The following is a 23,513-nucleotide window of genomic DNA, read 5'->3' as shown; positions in this document are numbered from 1 at the left end:
GAAAACAGATCAGGTTACACAGAGTCCTATTCAGATTTGGGCCTGGGCCTCATGGGGACAATGCTGTGCTGAGGAGAACAAGGCCATGGTGTGTTGTCGAAAAACGCACACCCGTGCGCTTTGCTTTTCTTCCAAGCATTCGCTGGCCCGGCCCTGGGCAGCAGGTTAATTCCCTGCTCCACAGGTGGAGACAGATAAAACAAACCGAAACGGTGTAATGGGCTACGGGAAACCTTTCTTTCAGAACTTGATTCATCTCCAGAAAGGAAACACACGAGGACTTTGCTCTGGACGGTAATCTGTTTTCTTAGGGCAGCTGAGAGAGGCCTGGCGGCCAGGGTAAATACGGCAAGCAGTAGAGGGGCTTTTGGCAGGTGGCACTGCTAGGGAAGGTTGAAAAGATCACTTCCTACACTCTGTTCCCTACCAAGAGTGAGCTGTCAATCTTGCAGGAATGAAGGTGCTCTGGAAAACAGCAGTGGGGAGAGAGCGGGCCACAAGGGAGAAACCTGAGCCACAGGTGCGTGCCTGGGATACCCCCTACTCCTGCAGGCTGGCTCACCTGGCAGAGCCCAGCAGAAAGACTGCTCCCAAGCTCACTGCTCGAAGTTCGCCATGTGGAAAAAGCAGGCCAGGACTTCTGGAATGCAACCCAGGTGTGTGTCAGCCTCTGCTTTGAGCAGACGAGCAGGCCTGCAGCAGGCAAGCTGCCATGGAGGGTGACCTGAGCCTCTAGTGGATGTAAAGCTGGGCACAGGGAAGGCCAGGTACATTATAGTCACTGGAATCATCCCCACCAGCAGGCACTCAGGACACCTCGAGGAGATGAGACAGCCAGCTAGCATATAACAGTCAGGGCTGCATAGAGCATGATAGTCAAAAGGACAATCCCCCATGCCACCATCGTGTGTGTGTCTTTTAAAAGACATTCTATCTTGTTATCCCATTTGACCTTCACCTGACCCTAGGTGGGCCTGGCAGGGCAGGGCATCACCCTTGTTTTGCAGTGGAGGAATTGGAGGCCCAGCAAAGCCACCTCTTGCCTGAGTGGGGACAGCTGGTTCAAAGAGAGCGCTTTGCCCAGCCCTCTGGACAGACACCTCTGGACCGGTCTCTGTGGTGCAGGCAGTGGTTTGCACATTTGAGTGTGCACCCAAATCAAGGGGACCATCTTCGGCCTGGTGTAGCCTGCTCCCCTCAGGTTAGGCCTGGGATTTCTGTGTGGGCCCCGGCCCCCAGCAGCAAGATGGGTGTCCAGTGATCTTAGTTCACACTGGGCTTTTCCATGGACACAAGCTTAGTCTGCATTGGCAAAGTAGGGATGATAGCTCAGCCTGTGTCTAGGGCTGCCTCAAACAGTGACGGACCCAGAGGATTTCATCTCCTTTCCCTACATGATTTGCTGGGCTCTCTAACTTGAACCCCCTGTGTAAAAAGAATGTGGTTATGGGCTGAGTTACGTCTCTTCCCCCAAATTCATGTGTTTAAGTCTGAACCCTCAGTTCCTCAGGATGTGACCTTATCTGGAAATAGGACCTTTGCAGATGTAATTAGTTAAGATGAGATTATACTAGAGTAGGGTGGGCCCCTAATCCAACATGACTGGTGTCCTTATGAAAGGGGGAAATTCAGACACAGATACACACAGACAGGGAGAGTGCCCTGTGAAGATGCAGGGAGAGGTCGGGGTGGTGCTTCTGTCAGCCAAGGAACAGCAACGGCTGCCAGCAAACACCAGAAGCACGAACGATTCTCCCTCACGGCGCTCGGAAGAAACCCACGCTGCCCAAGCTGAGCTTGGACTTTCAGCCTCCAGAATTTCCAGGCAATCAGTTTCAGTTGTTAAGACCCCCAGATTGCGGAGCTTTGTTATGGCCTTCCTGGAAGATGAACCCAGATGCTAAAAAGGCTGAAGAGTGGAAAACTGACGTCTGTGGTTAGTTTACCTTGAAAACCAACCATGAGGCCCCTTCCAGCTCTGTTCCACAGACATCGATTCTGTTTTATTCTTTGAACCAAGAGTAGTACTCCACAACTGTAAACACAGTCCACAAGTTTTCTACTCCAGACCATCTCTCTAGCAGACAGAAGGAAATATGTTTTCCTTCACCAAATCCTAACCCTACTTTGTTCTCAATAGAAATTATATTGTGTCTAAGTTTCCCAAAATGTCTCAAAAGCAAGACAAACACCCACTTCCTCTTTTGGAAACTGATGGGACCCTCTACAAATTATGTTTGGAGACATCACTCTTCCAAGCCAACTTAGAAACTCAAACTCTTGTCAACTTTCCTGGTATCCCAACTTGCTCTCAAGAGAAAACTAAAAACCCATTCACGTGAATAAAGTATAAATGACAGTCAAGAGCTTAAAGTGCTAACTGTCCTAGGTGGGGAATAAGGTCACAAAGAATGTCGGTAAAGAGGCACATGTCAGGGGTGGGAGCCCACTTTGCCTTATACACTGACCAGGTATGTAGTCCTCAATGTAAAACTCTCCCACTGGGTGGGAATTCCTCCTGGCGCGTCACTGCCAGCCTCCCTGTGGCTTTGCATCAGGTTCCACTTCCTCATGGCAGCGTGGAACGCTATTCCTGTCTCTCCAATGTCCTCACACCCCAGTGACTCCAACATCCTCTAGGACCAGGGAAGTCCGTGCAGAACCTGCCACCATCCCTGGCACCCTGACAGCCCCTTCTAAGTGACAGGAGCTTAAAGTGTAGCTTAAAGAAGCAGCTTTGGACCTGGTGGCACCTAGGGCTAAATTCTGCAGTACTCAGGTGGACCGTAAAATATGGCCGTATTATTAGACTTGATGTGTGAATGCCACTCTCCTTTTCTTTGATTGTCCTGTACCTGAAATCTACCTGCTCTAGAATTGCCTCCCTGATAATGTCTCTTTTAGCCTTACTCTTCCCCCAGAGTCTCCTATCGTTTATACAAGTCCTGGGTTATTGTTCCTCCACCCAGCATTACTTAATATATCAATTAATTTGAATGTAGGCTTTTCAGAGAGAGAATCATACGTTTATCCATTTCCCCTTCCCAGACTTTGGTGACTTACATGTAGAAGTTACTCAGTAAATATCTATTGAAGGTTAATTCAACCTGAATTTCTTGTGTTCATCTCCCCTTGTTACTTGTTTTGGTCCCCAAATCCTTCCCATTTCAGACATTTGGTCAGCCCATCAACAGAGGTTGTCTCCTAACATACACCAAATCTAGAACGTTATACAGAGCTGAGTTCCTATTAATTCAGTGACAAAAGATGTCACAGACCTTCAGAGTTGGAAGATTCTTTAGAAAGTATTTCATCCATTTCTTTAATAAGAGGCCATGTTACTCATCCAAGGCCACACAGCTGGGGAAGCAGCAGCAGGGCCTGGCAGGAAGATGTTCTGGTGGAAGTGAGGCCATTCATCATGTCCAAGAAGATGTCATCTGGGTGGCCAGTGTCGGGTGAGGAGCCAACTCATACACTCGTTGCAAGGTTCCCTCTATTCGTCCCTGGGTATTTCTGTTTAACCTGAACACCCCCTGCATAAGTCCGGGTACCTCCATCTGATCTTCTCCGTAGGTTATCCTCATGGGCAACTGGATGAGGAGCTCACCCCCAATACAACCAGGCTGCAAGGACCCCTGCTCCCACCGCTGGGTGGCAGAGACACAGCCTCCTGCCCTATCTCACAAATCCATGGATGTGACCCATGAGAGTGACTTCCATTTAAAATTTTGGGCAAATCTCAGAGATTGCTGTTTTCAACCACAGGGGAAGCTTAAAGCCAAACAGTCCTACTGGCATAGAAGTAAGCCTCATTGTTTTCTATCTGAACACATGTTTTACATCAAGAGAAGGGCTGTGGTTGGGGTAGGGAGAGCTGAAGGGAGATTCAAAGGTTCTTCAGCTCTCACAGATCTCAACCTCTTCAAAGTTTCAACCCTCAGAGCACTTAAGATGTTTCATCCCACTCAGCAGAAGTGCCTCTGCCCACACTCTCGGGTGCCATGGTGCGTGCGTGGGAACTCAGCTGTGGTCCAGAGCCAGTAAAGGAAACGGGACAGTCACCTCACTGTATTTTTCTGAGAGGATGTAATTTCTCCTTTGGGATTTGATAAGCTTCCTAAGGCACATTCACATGCACAGGGCAGGTGGGACCTGCTTGTTAATGAGGCCACATCAAGTCTCACATGGTGATGGGTATGAATGAACTCATGCTTGAAGGAATGGACAACTCCTACCTGGGACCTTGAGCAAGTGGGTGTGGGTCAGAGCCCAGAGTCAGGGCAATGGATAGGCAATGGGAAAGAGAGAGAAGGTTTGCTTTTAGTGGTAACCACTTTCTAGTCTCAGCATTCTCGACTGCAGACTGGAGATAACAATAATGTCCTTCCATGATATTTGGGGGGTTGACCAAATGAAATTTCTTGTAAAAGTGCTGGGCACAGGGCAGATGAGCATCAATTCTGTGCCCAGGAAGGGATTCCAGTGCCATTGCCAGCTCCTGATTGCCTTCTTTTGAGATGATGTATTTTCTTCAAGGCAAAGGAGCAACAAGAGGGTACCTGCAGCCTGTAGGACAATATAAGTCAAATTCTGGAGTAAAAGCGTGGCACTTAAACTGTGTGCCAAGTCATTTGTGATCAGAGGGAAACTGAAAAGTGGCATAACAGGGTGATGGGCGGGCCCAGGAGAATTCACTATGAGTCTTGGGGCCCTGCTAGCACCTCTGCTACCTTCTAGGCAGGTCATTTCACCTCCCTGACCCAACTGGGAATTCAAGAATACCACACCCATCTCTGCATTGTGGCCAGGACACCTGCAGAATAATGCAAGGGAAGAGAGCTGGAAACGACAACCTACTGGTCACATGTGTGATGCTATTTGATGTGGTTTGGCTCTGTGTCCCCCCTCAAATCTCTTGTTGAATTACAATTCCCAGTGTTGGAGGAGAGGCCTGGTGGGAGGTGAGTGAATCACGGGGGCGGACTTCCCCCTTGCTGCTCTCATGATAAAGTTCACGAGATCTGGCTGTTTGAAAGTGTGTAGCACTTCCCCCTTATCTCTCTCTCTCTCCGGCGTGAAGATGTGTTAGCTTCCCCTTTGTCTTCCGCCATGATTGCAAGTTTCCTGAGATCTCCCAGCTATAGGTCCTGTACAGCCTGTGGAACTGCAAGTCAATCAAACCTCTTTTCTTCATCAATTACCCAGTTGCAGGTAGTTCTTTATCACAGTGTGAGAATGGACTGATACATTATTGCTATTGTTAAAGGAAAACAGAAGGGGCCAGCAGGAAGAGGAGGAAGGAAAAGAGGGGAGAAATGAGGAAAGAGAGGGAAAGGAGAAAGAGGGAGGAGAGGGAAGGGGGATTGCTTTAAAAAATAATTATAAACTTTTTATTTTAGAATAGGTTTAAATTTCTAGAAAAGTTGAGAATAGTCCAGAGAGTTTCCCTAGATATTACACCCAGTTTCTCTCGTTGTTACTATCTTACATTAATGAGGTGCTTTTGTCACAATTAATGGCCAATGTTGATACATATTAACTAAAGTCACCCTTCATTCAGATTTCCTTAGTTGACCCAGCACCCTTCTTCCACCACAGAACACCATGTTACACTGAGTTGTTACATCTCCTTAGTCTTCTCTTGGCTGTGACAATTTCTCAGACTTTCCTTGTTTTTGATGACCTTGACAGTTTTGAGGAACACTAGTCAGGTATTTTGTAGAATGTCCCAACGTTGGAATTTGCCTGGTGTTTTCTTCTATGATTATTGGGAGAAGACCACAGAAGTAAAGTGCCACTTTCATCACATTCTATCGGGAACATATACTATCAACATGATGTCACGCTTCATGTTGACCATGATCGTCTGACTGAGGCAGTGTTTGTTGGACGTCTCCACTGTGAAGTTTCTCCCCCTGCCCCCTCTCCACACTGTACGCTTTGAAAGGAAGTCACTGTGTGCAGCCCATACTTAAAGCGGGGGGAATTATGCTCCACCTCCTTGGGGGTGGAGTATTACATAAATGACCTGAAGTTCCACCGCACTCTGGAGATGTGCCTATTCTCTGCCATTTACTTATTCATATGTATATGATTAAATAGATACATAAATGTAAATCAGTATGGAGTCACGCAGATTTTTTTTCTACTTGGGTTATTTATAAACCAATACTACTTTGTTGCTCAAATTGTTCCAGCTTTGGCCATGGAAAGCTTTTTCAAGTGGTCACTGTGTCCGCTTGACCTGTGTGTTACTGTTTGTTCTTCTGAGCACGTTCTCACTTTCTGGCCCTGTAAAATGCTCCTCCAGGCTCATCTTGTACATTCCCCGCCTGTCCTAGAATCAGCCATTTCTCCAGGAAGGCTGAGTGCCTTTTATCAAATGGTGTTAAGAACAGCGCGGGCAGCGGCAGCAGCGTTGTGACGTCAGGGCGTTGGGGCAGCTCCTGTGACAGACGGAGCTGGAGTGGTGGGGCGGTGGCAGAGTCTGGCGCCCGGGAGAGTGGAATGATTCTTACTTGTTGAATATCTTCTGGTTACTAGTTGGATTCATTTGTAAAAGAATCATTTTCCTCTGTGTGAAAGACACTTAGAGGCATATTTAAATTATAAGTCCACGGATCAAAAAGCTTTTTGATTTCCCAAAGGGGGGACATATCACTATGTCAGATAAGCTTGACATGACAGCCGAGATGGTGCTGTCCCAGAGACGACGAGATGAACTCAATCGAGCTATAGCAGATTATCTTCGTTCAAATGGCTATGAAGAGGCATATTCAGTTTTTAAAAAGGAAGCTGAATTAGATATGAATGAAGAATTAAAGTAGGCTGGAGTTTTGGGAAAAAAAAATGGACTTCTGTTATTAGATAACGAAAGAAGGCTATGGAATTAGAATCAAAGTTAAATTAAGCAAAAGAAGAATTGATGTCAGGTGGACCTCTTGGTCAGAAACAAGACCCAAAAGAATGGGTATTTTCCACCAGAAAAATATGCATTGAGTGATGACAGGAGTCCAGTCACTCGAGTCCTTTTCCATCCTGTGTTCAGTGTTATGGTCTCTGCTTCAGAGGATGCTACAATTAACATGTGGGATTATGATACTGGAGATTTTGAACGAACTCTTAAAGGAAGGACATACAGACTCTGTACAGGATATTTCATTCGACCACAGTGGCAAGCTTCTGGCTTCCTGATCTGCAGCTATGACCATTAAACTCTGGGATTTTCAGGACTTTGAATGCATCAGAACCATGCACGGCCAAGACCACAATGTTTCCTCAGTAGCCATCATGGCCAGGGGAGATCATACAGTGTCTGCCTCAAGGGATGAAGCTATAAAAATGTGGGAAGTGCAAACTGGCTACTGTGTAAAGACGTTCGCAGGACACAGAGAATGGGTACATATGGTACAACCAAATCAAGATGGCACTCTGATAGCCAGGTGTTCCAATGACCAGACTGTGTGTGTATGGGTCATAGCAACAAAGGAATGCAAGGCTGAGCTCCGGGAACATGAGCATGTGGTAGAATGCATTTCCTGGGCTCCAGAAAGCTCATATTCTTCCATCTCTGAAGCAACAGGCTCTGCGACTAAAAGAAAAAGTGGTAAACCTGGGCCATTCTTGCTGTCTGGATCCAGAGACAAGACTATGACGATATGGAATGTCAGTACTGGCATGTGCCTTATGACCCTCGTGGGTCATGATAACTGAGTACGTGGAGTTCTGTTCAATTCTGAGGAAAGTTTGTTTTGAGTTGTGCTGATGACAAGACCGTATGCCTATGGGATCACAAGAACAAGCAATGCATGAAGACCCTCAATACGCGTGAACACTTTGTTACCTCCTTGGATTTCTGAAGACGGCACCCTGTGTGGTCACTGGCCGCGTAGATCAAACAGTAAAAGTGTGGGAGTGCCGTTGATTGCGTCTCATTCGGCCCCTGCTCCCTCTTTTCCTCTGGATGCACTCTGATGATACCATGGTTACCCCATTGAGCGCTGTTTAAATAAATATTGTTCTTTCATGTAAATTATTCTGGATGTAGATTGAGCTTATTAAATGTTACACACAAAGTAAAAAAAAAAAAAAGAACAGCATTAAAACCTAAGACGTAAACACTAGATGTGCTCATTGATACTGGGATGACACTTCTTCAGGCCCTGTCAGGAGGCAGAACAAGGAAATATATACCAACCCATATCTGTAAGTATATTGTACATATCCATCTGCATCTATTTTGAGCTGAACTCGATTCCATGTTGATGTCCCCAACACTAACCACTGTCATATGAATCACTGCAGCCTCCCCTGCTTGCTTGTCTGTAGCATCCCCTCCAACAAGGAGAAACCTGGCTCCCACCATCCTCCATCCAGTGACTTCACATTTCAGAGTGCGTGACTAGTGGCTTCAGAATTTACATCCTTTTGGGAAAGAGCTTTATCTACTAGAATACAGGGTTGTGAATAGTTCCTTATGTTTTTAGTCTTACAGTCTCCACTCACTTCCAATGCCACTTGGTCAGCACGTTTTCCTCCCACCCCTTCAGTGGAGTTATTTTATACATTTGTAATACAGATAGTCTTCTGTCATATTCAGCATCCCATCTTGGAATCCCCCAACATCTTTAATTATTTTTTTAAATTTGTGTATGTTCAGTTTCATTCTTTGTGATGTAAAATTCCATGGGTTTTGAAAAATGCAGTGTTGTGTATTCACCACCACAGTATCATACACAATAGTTTTACAATTCTAAAAAAAAATCTCATGTGCTTTCCCGACTCTACTCTTCCCTCTCTCCAGGCCCCTGGAAACCACTGATCCATTTACCATCTCTATAGTTCTACCTTTTCTAGAACATAATATAAATGGATAAGCTTTTTTCAGTAAACAATAGGCATTTAAGTTTTATCTATGTTTTTACATAGCCTGATAGTTCATTTATTTATATCTCCAAATAGTATTCTTTTATATGCATGTACTATAGTTTATTAATCTATTCACCTACTGAAAGACATCCTGGTTTTCCAGATTTTGGCAATTATGAATAACGTTGCTACACACATTTGCATGCAGGTATTTTGTGGATGTAGTTTTCAACCAGTTGGGTAAACATCTAGGAGTATGCTTGCTGATTCATACAGTAAAATAATGTTTAACTTTTTAAGAAACTTCCAAACATATCTTTTAAAATAGCTGTACTATTTTGCCTTCCCACCAGAAATGAATGTGGGTTCTTATTCTTCTAAATTCTCACAGCAATTGGTATTGTTGGTTTTTTTGTATACTAGCCATTCTAATAGGTGTGTCATGAAAGCTCACTGTTGTATTCATTTGCATTTCTTTAATGACAGATGATGTTTCACATGTTTATTTACCATTTGTAAGGTGTGTATATATATACACACATATATGTACAAATGTGTATGTCACATGTATACACACACACACAAATATCATCTTTGGTGGTGATTTGGAGGTGTCTGTTCAGATTTATTCATTTTTTTTCAATTGGATTACTTATTCTCTTTTTGTTGACTTTTAAGATTTCTTAAAATATTTTGGATACAAGTTTCTTATCAGGTTCATGTTCTGCAAATATTTCTTCTCAGTCTGCAGCTTGTGTTTTCATTATCTTAACAGAATCTTTCATAGAGTGGAAGTTTTTAATTTTAATAAAGTCCAATTTCTCTATTTTTTTTCTTTCATGGTTCATGCCTTTGGTCGTGTATCTAAAAATTTCTCACCAAACCCAAGGTCACATAGATTTTCTTCTTATGTTTTCTTCTATAAGTTTTATAAATGTGTGTTTTAAATTTAGGTTTATGATCCATTTTGAGTTAGCTTTTGTGTAAGTTGCAAGTTCTGTGTCCGATTCATTTAGCCTATGAACATCCAATTGTTCCAGCACCATGTGATGAAAAGACTTCACTTTCTCCATTGAGCTGCCTTTGCGCCTCTATCAAAAGTGAGTTTATTATATTGTATGGGTGGGTCTATTTCTGGCCTCTCCATTTGTTGATTTATATGTCCTTTTTTTTTTTTTTTTTTTTGCCAATACCACACCGTCTTGATTATTATAGCTTTATAGTAATTCTTGAAATGAAGGACTCTGAGTACTCCAACTTTGATCTTCTTCTTCAGTATTGTGTTAGCTGTTCTAGGCCTTCTGCTTGTTTATATGAATTTTTTTTTTTTTTTTTTTTTTTTGAGACGGAGTCTTGCTCTGTCGCCCAGGCTGGAGTGCAGTGGCCAGATCTCAGCTCACTGCAAGCTCCGCCTCCCGGGTTTATGCCATTCTCCTGCCTCAGCCTCCCGAGTAGCTGGGACTACAGGCACCCGCCACCTCACCTGGCTGGTTTTTCTGTATTTTTTAGTAGAGAGGGGGTTTCACTGTGTTAGCCAGGATGGTCTCGATCTCCTGACCTCGTGATCCACCCATCTCGGCCTCCCAAAGTGCTGGGATTACAGGCCTGAGCCACCGCGCCCAGCCTGTTTATATGAATTTTAAAATCAGTTTATCAATATTTAAAAAATAACCTGCTGGGATTTTGAATTGGATTGCTCTGATTACCTTAGAAATACTTCACATCTTAACAGTACCAAGTCTTCCAGTCGATAAGCAGGGACTGTCTTGCTGTTTATTTAGATTAGTTTATTTTGCCACTATTGTCTAGCTTTTTGCATAGTTTCCATACAGATTGTGTCAAATTTATAACTAAATACTGATTTGGGGGGATGCTATTGTAAATGGTAATGTAATTTTCATTTCAAATTCTGATTATTCATTGTATATAGAAAAGCAATTGACTTTGGTATATTTTCTTTGTATGCTGTGTCCTTGTTATACTCACCTTTTCCAATGAGGTTTTCACCTTTTTGTGTGTGTGTAGATTATTTGGTATTTCCTGCATAGACAATGTATCTACTAATAAAGACCATTTTTATTTCTTTTTGTCCAGTCTGTATATCTTTCTTTTAATTCTTTTTCTTATTGCTGTAGCTGGGACTTCCAGTATGATGTTCAATAGGAGTGGTGAGAGAGGACATCCTTGCCTTATTCCTGATTTTAGGGGGAAAGCGCCCAGCCTCTCACCAATAAGTGTGGTGTCTAGTGCAGGCTTTTTGTACATGTTCTTTATCAAGTTGAAGAAATCCCCTCTGTTTCTAGTTTGCTGAGAGATTTCATTGTAGATAGGTATTGATTTGTTTCAAATACTTTCTCTGTATCAGTTGATATAGTCATGTGATTTATCTTCTTTAGCCTATTGATGTGGTAAATTACATTGATTGTTGAATGTCAAACCAGTTTTGTATACATGGAATAAATCCTGCTTGGTTATGGTATATAACATTACTAAATATGATTCAATAATATTTTTAAAGATTTTTTTGTGTCTATGATTATGAGAGATACTGGTCTGTAGTTGTTCCTTTCTTAAAATGTCTTTACCAGGTTTTAGTGTTAGGGTAATATACTGTGCTATGGTCTGAATGTTTGTGTTCCCCCAAATTCATATGTTGGAATTCTAACTTCCAAGGTGATTGTATTAAGAAGTGGGGCCTTTGGGAAGTACCTAGATCATGAGGGTGGAGCCCTTATGAATCGGTGATCCCTTATAGAAGAGACGGAAGTGCCCTTATAGAAGAGGCCTAAGAGAGACTCCTCATGCCCTCCACCATGTGAGGACACAGCTAGAAGAAACCATTTATGAAGCAGAGAGTGGTCCCTCACTGGACACCAAACCTGCCAGAGTCTTGCTCATGGACTTTCCAGCCTTCAGAATTGTGAACAATAAATTTCTATTGTTTATGAGCCACCCAGTTGTGTGGTGTTTTGTTACAGCAGCCTAAATAGACTAAGATAACTGACCTCATAGAATGAGTTTGGAACCATTGCCCCTGCCTCTATTTTTTGGAAGATATTGTGGAGAATTGTTATTATTTCCTCTTTAAGTGTTCTATTGAATGTACCAGTGAAACTATCTGGGCATAGTGCTCTCTTTTCTGGAAGGTTTTAAATTATTCAATCTCTTTGAATATAAGACTACTCTCCTTTGGGGAGTTTTGATAGTTTGTGTCTTTGAAGGAGTTGTTTCACTTCACCTTAGTTATATTTATGAAGTTGTTTGTTGTATTACTTAATTAACCTTTTGATGTCTATGGGATCTGTTGTGGTGCCCTCTCTTTTGTTTCTAATGTTAATAATGTGTGTCTTTTCTCTCTTCATTGGCCTGACTAAATGTTTATCAATTTTATTGATCTTTTCCAAGAACCAGCTTTTGTTTTATTGATTTTTCTCTGCTGTTTTCTTGTTTACAATGTTATTAATTTCTGTTCTAATTTTTATTACTTATTTTCCTTGCTTTAGGCTTAAATTAAATTAGGCTTCTTTCTTTAGTTTCTTAAGATGGAAACCTGAATGATTGACTGTATATCATTTTTTTCTAATAAATATATGTGTTTAACACTATAAATTCCCATTGTTTTGTTTTTTGTCACTATAGGTTAATTTGCATTTTTAGAAATTCTATGTAAGTAAAATCTTACTGCTTGTGTGTTTTTTCCTCTGCTTTCTTTCACTCAGCAAAATTGTTCTCAGATTCATCCGTATCCTTGCATGGATCAATAGTCTTTCTTTTCCTTCTTTTTTAGATAGAGTCTCACTCTGTCACCCAATCTGGAGTGCAGTGATGTAATCACAGCTCACTGCCACCTTGACCTCTTGTGCCCAAGCAATCCTCCCACCTCAGCCTCCTGAGTAGCTGGGACTACAGATGTGCACCTCCACACTCTGCTAATTTTTTTTTCTTTTTTTCTTTTCCTTTTTTTTTTTTTTTTTTTTTTTTTTTGAGATATAGTCTCTCTGTTACCCAGGCTGGAGTGCAGTGGCGTGATCTCAGCTCACTGCAACCTCCACCTCCTGGGTTCAAGCAATTCTCCTGCCTCAGCCTTCCCAGTAGTTGGGATTACAGGTGTGTGCCACCACGCCTGGCTAATTTTTTTGTATTTTTAGTAGAGATGGGGTTTCACCATGTTACGCAGACTGGTCTCAAATTCCTGAGTTCACGTGATCTGCCCCAACCTCCCAAAGTGCTAGGATTACAGGTGTGAGCCACTGCCCAGCTGTCTGCTTCTTCTTATTACTTGATAGTACTCCATTATATGGATGTGCCTCAGTCCATTTATCTGTTGCTGTACCTTTTGGATCATTTTCAGTTTTAAGTGATTGAAAATAAAGCTGCTATTAACAATCATGTAAGAATATTTTGTGGACATATGCTTTCATTTCTCTTGAGTAAATACCTAAGAATGGAATGGCTGAGTAATATAATAAATGTATGTTTACCTTATAAGAAACTGCCTATCTGTTCTACAAAGTGGAGGTACCATTCCATTCATATCAGCAACATATAAGAGTTCCAGTTCCTCCACATCCACACCAACACTTGGTGTGGTCAGTATTTTTATCTTTAGACATTGTAATCCATGTGTAATAGTATCTCATTGTTGTTTAACTTTGCATTCCCCTAGTTACTAATGGCATTGTGCTTATTTTCCATCCATACATCTTCTTTGGTGAAACAGATGTTCAATTTTTTTTGTTCCATTTATAAAATTGGATTGTTTCCTTACTGTGATTTTGAGAGTTTTAAAAATTTTCTGGATTCAATTCTGTTTTCAGATACGTGATTCGCAAAATGTTCTCCTAGTCTGTGGCTTATCTTTTCATCCTCTTAATGGTGTCTCTACCACAAAGTGGAAGTTCTTAAATTTTATTAAGTTCAATTTATCAATTTATTTATGTGTCTTGCTTTTGCTCTTATATCTAAAATGTATTTGCCTAACTCAAAGTCTCAAGGATTTCTCCCATATTTTCTTGTAGAATTTATATAGTTGTACCTTCTAAAATTAGGTCTATAGTCAATATTGAGTTAACTTTTATATAGGGTGCAAAATATTCTTTCAAGTTCAGTTTTTCATCCATGTGGATATTCAATTGTTTCAGAATCATTTATTCAAAGAGTACCCCTTTTTCCACAGAGCTATCTTTGCACCTTTATTGAAAATCAGTTGTCCATATATATGTAGGTCTATTTCCAAAACATGTATTTTGTTCTATTGATTTATTTGTCCATGTATATGCCACATTGTTTTCTATTCCTGGAACTTTATAATAAGATCTGAAATCACGTAATGTTAATCCTCCAACGTTTTCTTCTTTTTCAAAATCGGTTTGGCTTTTCCAGATCTACTGTGTTTTCGTTTGAATTTTAGGATCAGTTTGTCAATCTCTACAAAACAAAATACTATGTATCGATTTTGAAAAGAAGTACTATCCTGACAATATACTCTTCTGACCCTGAATGTGGTATGCTATTTAGGTTTTATTTAATTCCTCTCAGGAATACTTTGTAGTTTTCAGTATACAGGTCTTCCCCATCCTTTGACAGGTTTATCCTAAGTATTTTATATTTCTGATATTATTATAAATGGCACTCTATTTCACTTTCTGACTGTTCGTTGTTAATCATATAAATGCAATTGATTTTTTAAATATTGACCTTACAGTTTGTACCCTTTCTAAATTCACTTATTAGTTCTAGTATCTTTTTGTAGAGTCACATATTTTTGCCATTTGTTTTGTTTTGTTTTATGAAAGAGGATATATGTGGTCTCTATTGGCCTTAATTGGAAATTGGGAGGATATGCTTTTTAAAAGTATATCTTTTTTTTGTTTGTTTTGGTGAGACAGAGTCTCACTCTTTTTGCCAAGGCTGGAGTGCACTGGCGCGATCTGGGCTCACTGCAACCTCTACCTCCCAGGTTCAAGCGATTCTCCTGCCTCAGCCTCCCAAGTAGCTGGGATTACAGGCACCCACCACCATGCCCAGCTAATGTTTTTGTATTTATAGTAGAGATGGGGTTTTACCATGTTTGGCCAGGCTGGTCTCAAACTCCTGACCTCAGGTGATCTACCCACCTTGGCCTCCCAAAGTATTGGGATTATAGGTATGAGCCACTGCGCCCAGCCCTAAAAGTGTATCTTTCTAAGGTCAGTTAGCTCATAGATGGAGTGGTTATTTGAAATCAGGGCATGGAGGCAGCAAGAGCCAGCAGGCATGGAAACAGTGAGTCTGGTCTACTCTGGCAGTGACCCATAAGAGGATAATTCTTAGAACACTCTGCCCTAGTAATGAGAGCAAGATATGTGAGGACTGGCTTGGGAGTAACTTCTGTGGATGAGAGTATTAAACCCCATGATGATTTAGTGTCCATCCTTAAGGGCTGCTTGCCAAAGTGTGAGACACCCATGTAATGGGATACTCTGCAGTCACTAAACCAGATGGCAAAAAGGTCATTGGCATGGAAAATGCTTGTGGGTTGTTACTATATTAGTTTCCTAATGTTGCATTAAATACATAGTCATGAATATGGTTGCTTTTTGTAAGCGTAGGTTCTGAGGCTTAGGCACGGAATGTTGGGGGTGATATTTAAAGTTCTGCCTTTATACAATTGCCAAATAAAAATTGGCATGATTCAAAACACTATGTGCAATAGAGTAACATTTTTATAAGAAAAAATGTGTGTACAGTAAAAATTACTGTCAGTGTTTGTTCTTTACCCTCTAAAATATTTTACTATAAACATGTATCACTAGGATACTGTGAGCAGCTTACATGAAACCTAAACTGATACAAATCCATTTGTATGGTGGAACTCAAGGTGCGTCTTCCCATAGACACAATGTTTTTGGGGTGATTGGAGCCCTATGACGTTCCACAAAAGATTTTAATAATAAGACTCTATGCCCCAGGCCTTATTTCTAGTGGGCAGTAGTTTCAAGTTCAATTCAAGATGCCAGGAATAAATGGCTGTGTCCCCCTCATTTACCCACCCATGAAGAGGCATCAGTGGGTAAGGTGGCTGGTGACCAGGAGCTGTTCACATCACATCGACATAAGAAAATGCCACATCCTATGTTCACAAGAATGTATGTTCCACTCTAGGCGAGGAGGGGCACAGCCGCCTCACAGCTGCTGCACACTGGGGCTGGCCTCTTCATAGGCATGTCTGTGTGTGTCTGCGTGTGTGTGTGTATGCATGTGCAAAAATGTGTACGCATGAGCGCACGAGGGGACACATCATTATGCACATGTGTGTGTGGCAGGTGATCTGAGTTAATTTATGTTGTCTCTTTTCCCAGAAGAAAAGAGTCCACCAAGAGAGTTTTTGTTTGAGAGTATAGGTTTTATTGCAGATATCTTGAGACGTCTTTGAGAGGGTTTTCTCTCCCTGTCCTTACCTCTCCCCTCTCTCGCCTCCCATTCTCTCCAGCCTCACTGTGCAGTTGGTGACTGATTACATAAACTGTGGAGCATCCGCTCCATAGAGTCCTACTCAGCAAGGAAAGGGGGCATTGGATAATGACGTGCCCAACAGTGTGGATAAATCTCCAGAGACTGATGCTGAGCAAAAAAGACATACATACCATGAGTCTATTATTCTTGAAATGACAACATTATAAAAATGAAGAACAGATTATTGGTTGCCAGAGATTAAGGAGAAGAGGATGGTAGGAGGTATGGCTATAAAAAGGCAACAAGAGGAACCCTGTGGTGATGGATACACAGACCCTACATATGGGATAAGATTGCATGGAACTAAACACACATGCATGGGTGCACGCACACAATGAAGACAAGTAAAAGTGTATCAATGCCAATATTCTGGCTGTGCTATTATACTATCATATAAGATGTTATCTTTAGGGGAAACTGGATAAAGGGCACACAATGTTTTTCTGATTTCCTACAACTGCAGAAGAATTTACAATGATCTCCAGATTAAAAAACTTAATTTTGGCCTGGGCCTGGTGGTTCACACCTGTAATCCCAGCACTTTGGGAGGCCAAGGCAGGAAGATCACTTGAGACCAGAAACTTGAGACAAGCCTGGGCAACATAGTAAGAAGCTATCTCTACAAAAGTAACAAAAATTAGCCTGATGTATTGGCGTGTGCCTCTGGTTCCAGCAACTTGAGAGGCTGAGGTGGGAGGGTTGCTTAAGCCCGTGTGGTTGAGGCTACAGTGAGCCATGTTTGAGCCACTGAACTTCAGCCTGGGTGGGAAAGTGAAACCCTGTCTCAAAAAAAAAAAAAAAAAAAAGATAATTTTTTTTTTTTTTTTTTAGAAAAAAAGCTTAATTTTTAAAAAGTAAAGACAGAAATAAAGATTTTTCTCAAATAAAAACTGAGGGAATTCCTAGCAAGTAGATCTATCTTAAGGACAGCTTTGCAGAAGCTCTTCAGGCAGAAGGAAAACCTTATCAGTCAGAAACTGGGGTCGGCATCAGGCAGAGACGCAGGGCAGAGAAAGCATAAATGAAGGTAAAATAAGATTGTTTGTTTTCCTTATTCTTTTTTTATTTAATTCATTTTTTATTGAGGTAAAATATACATATATAATTTACCATCTTTACCATTTTAAGTGTATCATTCCATGGTAATAAATACATTATGCTCCTTTTTTTCCCTACTTCCCCTACTCGCTTCTCCTTTATAGTCCCTATTCTTCATCGATCTAAATTACTAATTATCGTTTTGCAGCTTTATTCCTACGTTTTGGAGCTAATTTTTGTTCAAGTGTCAAGCATATTTTTTTCTTGCAGACCTGGGGCAGGCCTTATACCCATGGGTGGGTGGCTGGAAGGGCCTGAAAAGAACCCTGATGACACATGGTTCTCCCAGGGTGCCCCTGCCTCTCCCAGCCATGGACTCCAGTCTCTCTGAGAAGCCATAAGCTTTTGTTAGAGGGGACCACAGATGCCCTTGGCATGTGGGTGTTGTCTAGGGCTATGGGTGCGAGTGACAGATGAAAGGGCATTGGAGTCAGTCCAACATGAGTCCAAATCCCAGCTCTGCCTCTTAGCAGCTATGTGATCTTGGGCAATTTACTTAACCTCTCTGGTCTCCAGTCTCATATGCAATAATACTTTCAGGGTGGCGGTTGTCAGTTACAGGACCTAACACATGGGATAGATGCCATCACATAATGGATGCTGTTCATTTCCTTCCCTATTACGATATGTATCACTGTTCCTTCCAGTGAGTAGACAGTTGCCACACTCATATAGGAGACTCCATTCCTCATCAACATTCATAGGTAAGAGCTGCAGTGCTCCATCTTTTCCTGAGAGTTTATTCTCTGCAGGGAGGAAAACATAACTATCACTTCTCAGTTGTCCTCCAAACTTAGGTGAGGATCAAGTTTTGTAGGAGGTCTTGCAGCTTAAGAAAACAGATCTAAATCCAAACAGCCTGATGAAACAATAACCCCACCTTCTCCCATTCCCTAAATCCCCTTGAGAGCAGGGGCATTGTGTTGCCTTCCTGGTGGTTCCCAAAGCTAGACATCTGGACTTTAATGCAATTCCACAGTCCATTCTTTGTCCAGCAGTCAAAATTGTGTCTTTAGACATTTAAAATAAGTTAGCAAGGCTTGAAAAGCCCCCATGCCTGACCCAGCCTCCTGTCTCTCCACTCTCCCCGTGGCTTACACTGCCCCAGCCACGCTCATCTTTCTGTTTCTCAACTTGACAAACTCATTCCACCTCAGGACCTTTGCACTAGTTGGTCCTGCTGCCCGGAAGGTTCTGCCCCTGATCTGAGCATGCAAGCCCTTCATCATCTTGTCCCAGTTCCAAGACTGCCCCAGCAGGCAGCCTTCCCCGAACATTGTTGAAAGCAGAACCCCTCCCTCCTCCTCCCTTGGCAGCCCTCTTAATTTCTCCCTGTTTGCCCCACAGCATTCACCACAGTCTAAAACCACCTCACTCACTTACATGCTTACTTGAGTTTTCTCCATTTCCTCCTTCAGAAACATCAGTTCCATGGGACAAGAGACTATGACTGAGAAATCCCTGGTGCCCTGATCTAGGCCCAGCACTCAATGTGGGTGAGTCCCACTATCTATTTATAAGTGAATGACTGTCCCTTCCCTCCCTGGCATAGGGACTCACACTCTGCAACAGCAACTCTGGTCCCTCACCCCCCTGGAGAGCTATTTGTGGATCCCAAGCCATTCCCAGACCACATAGCTGGTAGCTGGCACAGGGGGAAGCATGCCACGGTCCAGTGACCCCAGACAGTCATTTAGGATGTGATATGGTTTGGCTGTGTCGCCACCCAAGTCTCAACTTGAATTGTATCTCCCAGAATTCCCACGTGTTGTGGGAGGGACCTGGGGTGAGGCAATTGAATCATGGAGGCTGGTCTTTCCTGTGTTATTCTCGTGATAGTGAATAAGTCTCACGAGATCTGATGAGTTTATCAGGGGTTTCCACTTTTGCTGTTTCCTCATTATTCTCTTGCCACTGCCATGTAAGAAGTGCCTTTCATCTCCTGCCATGATTCTGAGGCCTCCCCAGCCATGTGGAACTATAAATCCAATTAAATCTCTTTTTGTTCCCAGTTTCAGGTATGTCTTTATCAGCAGCAAGAAAATGAACTCATACAGGATATTAGCCCCAAGGATAACATTTTTGCAAGCTGGCAGACCTGGGCAGGAGATGCTTTTCTTTTCTTCTTTTTTTTAATTTTTATATTATATAAAGATGGGTCTCACTATGTTGTCCCCAGGCTGGTCTTGAACTCCTGGGCTCAAGCGATCTACCACTTGGCCTCCCAAAGTGCTGGGATTATATGCATGAGCCACTGTGCCTGGCCATGAAGGTTCTGAATAAGGAGTAACAGGGCATGTCTCCACTCATATACAGCCATGTATCCTGATTGCTTGCGATTAGGGAGCAGTGCTAATTCAGCAGACACCAAGGCAAAGAAATTGCACCTAGGGAAGATATACTTCTTATTCTCTGTATCCCATGTCACCCCCATCCCCTCTAGCTGAGATGCACCCCACGCTCCCAGCAGCCCTCATGCTGAGGAATAAGCAACTCAGCCGCCTGTCCCGCATCCTGCCGAGCTGCAGCCAAGACCAGAGGGACTTTCCCCGCCCCCACCATACATGCGCGTCTATCCACAGAGGAACATCTATCAGGGGCTCCTGGAGAGAAATGACTACTCCATAAAGATTTCATTTTTGTTGGAGTCTATCCACAGCTCTATATAGTCATAAAAATTCAATAGGAAACTTCCATAAAAAAAGAGGCATAATTAAAAAGAAATAGGGACAGCTCCAGCAGAGGTTGAAGACTGAAGACCAAGAGGCCCAGCACAGACAGGGGAATTTTATGAGCTATCAAAGAAAGAAAAACACACCACACAGAAAATGCACACAGTAGAGATGGTCCTGCCACTTTGAGTGAGGTGAGCCGACCAGACCGGGGTGCTGGTCTCTGAAGATGGGGGCAGGCACTCAGGCCCAGTGCCACACAGTAGCGCTCAAGAAATACTGCAGCTCCAAGTACTGGGAGCCAGTGGGGTGTCAAGTCTCCACTGTCGGACAGCCCTGCCCTTGTTGGATCCACAGAGGTCTGAGGCTCAGGACAAAGATAACCCTCTGAAATTTCATGACCTGACGAGCTGAATTGTTACCCCAGTGGTCATGGGGCTGGAGAAAGAGCTTTTAACTAACCTCTGGGAGACTGGATCCTTAGCCAACATTCAATCAAAACACTCAGCTTCAAGGTACCAACTTGCTTTTCATTAGACTATTTTTCTTTTTGTTTTGTTTTGTTTTGTTTTGCTTTGTTTTTGTTTTTGTTTTGAGATGGAGTCTCGCTCTGTTGCCCAGGCTGGAGTGCAGTGGCACAATCTTGGCTCACTGCAAGCTCTGCCTCCTGGGTTCATGCCATTCTCCTGCCTCAGCCTCCCGAGTAGCTGGGACTGCAGCCGCCTGCTACCACGCCTGGCTAATTTTTTTGTATTTTTAGTAGAGACGGGGTTTCACTGTGTTAGCCAGGATGGTCTCGATCTCCTGACCTCATGATCCACCGGCCTCACCCTCCCAAAGTGCTGGGATTACAGGCGTAAGCCACCATGCCTGGCCTCATTAGACTATTTTGTGATTACAAATACAATAGATGTTCATTGTAGAAATTTTGGAAATACAGAAAAGCAAAATGAGGATTAAAATTGACTGTCATCTTTCAACCTATCTATATGCATCTATCACCTTGACATTTTTGTTTCTCAATCTTTGGAAAAATACAGGTCATAAAGAAGAAAATAAGAAAATAACAGGGTTGGATACTGGAAATCTGGGCAGGATAAGGGGAAAACTGCCATCCAAAGCAAACCAGAGACACAAAAAGGCTGAGTTGTGGACAAAGTTTAGTGGTTACAGAGCAATCCTGCCCATCAGAATCCCAGGTAGCTCATAGGAGAAACTGAGGCTTAAACAATGGGGGTGGGAAGGGAAGAAATGCAGAGGGATCCTCGGGGTTTTACAACCAAAAAGAAACAGTAAGGTTTGATCACCTCTCTGCAAAGCCCATGAGTATGTGTACATTTCTGTCTCCATTTCCAAATTCGACACAGTCAGTGATGATGGCGGCCTCCGGAGTCAGCACCCTCTGCCCCATCTAAGCTATAACTGTGGTGGTGAGACCCACGTTTCTGGAGATGGGGTCACTGCTTTACCTGCAATACTGGAGGCTGGGAGTCATGAGCCCTTAGGGGTCATTCCTAAAGAGAACAGGGAGCCCCAGATATCCATAAACATAATTTCACAATTGGGAAGAGGCAGCTCTTGTTATTGCTACTATCTTGTTATATCACCATCATCACCATCATCATCATCATCATCATCATCATCATCATCATCATCACGATGATGCTGAAGATGGCAATCACAGTAAGTCAGCAGTGCCTTAGACCAGGGCTGAACCACCTCTTCGGGTATAAGAGAGATTTAGAACACAATAAAAAGTGCTTTCCAGTGACTTTTTTTCCAGTAAAACATAGCTATGTTGAGTCTTAAGGGGGAAGATTTGACTCATCTTATGACTTAAGAGTTCCTAATTTTTGGATAGAGGATCATCTATGGGGAATCTGGCATACCTTTTATAATGTGACCCTTGGCTCATGCCTGAGAAGTAGCCCAAAGTAGCCTTCTGGTTCCTCCTGCAAGCAGGCACAGCCCACCACTGAGTAGTTCACCCACGGGATTCCTGGGGCACTTGCTACTGGGAGTAAGGGAAACATAACCAGGTGCAAAGCAGGTGAGGGACAGGGACAGGCCAGAAGTGCCTTTCCTAGGGCTGCTGTGTGTTCTACTCCTGTGGGATGTGAGCTCTGTGGGGCAGGGTGGACTCTTGCTTACCTGTGTCCCCACTTTCACCATGGCCATGGGCTCACTAGTGCAAATAAATATTTTTAAAACATGTTTAGCTAGATGGACTTTCAGTAATAGAAAGAACTCTGGAGAAGGTTCAAGTGAGCCTGCTCTTTCCCTGCTTTTGAAATAAAAAGACCAAAGCCTGGGCAGATGGGGAAGCCCAAGGACAAGTGGAGGCCACCTGCAGAGGCCACAGACGACCCAGCCCAAGGTGCCTTATGGCTCACATCAAAGAAACCTGTCCAGGATGAAGGCCACTCTGTGCATTTTCTTATTCCATAGAAAGCTAAGAACTTGCTAGGAAGATGGGGGAAAAAAGCCTTCCTAGGTTTGTAGAAAGGAAATTTCAGGGAAAGTGGTTCTAAGATGCTCCTGAATTAGTCCTGATGGAGTTTTCCAGATCCCAAGAGTGTGGACTCTGGAACTAGATATCCTTGGAGCAGATGGAAGTCCCCTATTTGTTAGTTAGGCCTTAGAAGGACGCTTCAGTTCTCTGAACCTCCATCTGGGCATCTCCATCCCAGGTCGCAGCAGTAGCCACCTCGGTAGCTCATCTCAAAGATCACGAGATCCCTCAAGCAAAACTCCTGGAAGGGTGCCTGGCAGACAATTCCTGCTCAATAAAGGTTGACCACCATTGCTATTATTTCATTGCCCCTCACCCTCCAAGAAACAATCTTCTCCTGGAACTGTTTGGGATTGCCAAGACAAGTAGGAGGAATCAAACTCACCCAATCACTTGACACTCATTGTTTCAAGCCTGTGTCAAAATTGGCAAGCAGTGGCGTCAGCCCTCAGGGGAGGGAGACTGGCCATCAGACAAGGGATGGGGAGGGGGTTGCACTCGAAATTGTTTATGATGTGCATATATTCATTTTCAAAAAAGCAGTTATAACAAAGGAATGCTGATGCTAGTAATGAAAAATAATTATACAGATATTTTATAAGTTAAAAGACAATATAGGGACACAAACCACAGTCTGGTAAATACATCTGCCCTGAATCCCAACACTCCTTCCTGGGCACAGGGACAAGAATTGTGTGTCTTTGGGTCCAGCAAGCAAAGCAAAGCAAAGGTCTGGGGCTGTGAGGGGCAGAGCTGGGAAGAAGGGGAAGGTAAATTCAGGCTTTCCTCTCACCTTACTAATAAAGACATTGGAATCTCTTTTTTTTTTTTTTTTTTTTTTTTTTTTTTTTGGTGGTGTTGTTTTT

At 42.9% G+C, this 23,513-nt stretch overlaps 1 pseudogene; it reads left to right on the top strand.

The window, feature by feature from the left end:
- Positions 1–6,505: 6,505 nt before the first annotated feature.
- On the top strand, positions 6,506–8,038 carry LOC111524288 (annotated as a pseudogene).
- Positions 8,039–23,513: the final 15,475 nt, after the last annotated feature.

The sequence above is a fragment of the Piliocolobus tephrosceles genome, chromosome 15 (assembly GCF_002776525.5).
Source record: "Piliocolobus tephrosceles isolate RC106 chromosome 15, ASM277652v3, whole genome shotgun sequence".
Classification (NCBI taxonomy): Eukaryota; Metazoa; Chordata; class Mammalia; order Primates; family Cercopithecidae; genus Piliocolobus; species Piliocolobus tephrosceles.
Note: the sequence above shows the minus strand (reverse complement) of the source record. Positions and strands in the feature narration are given on the sequence as shown.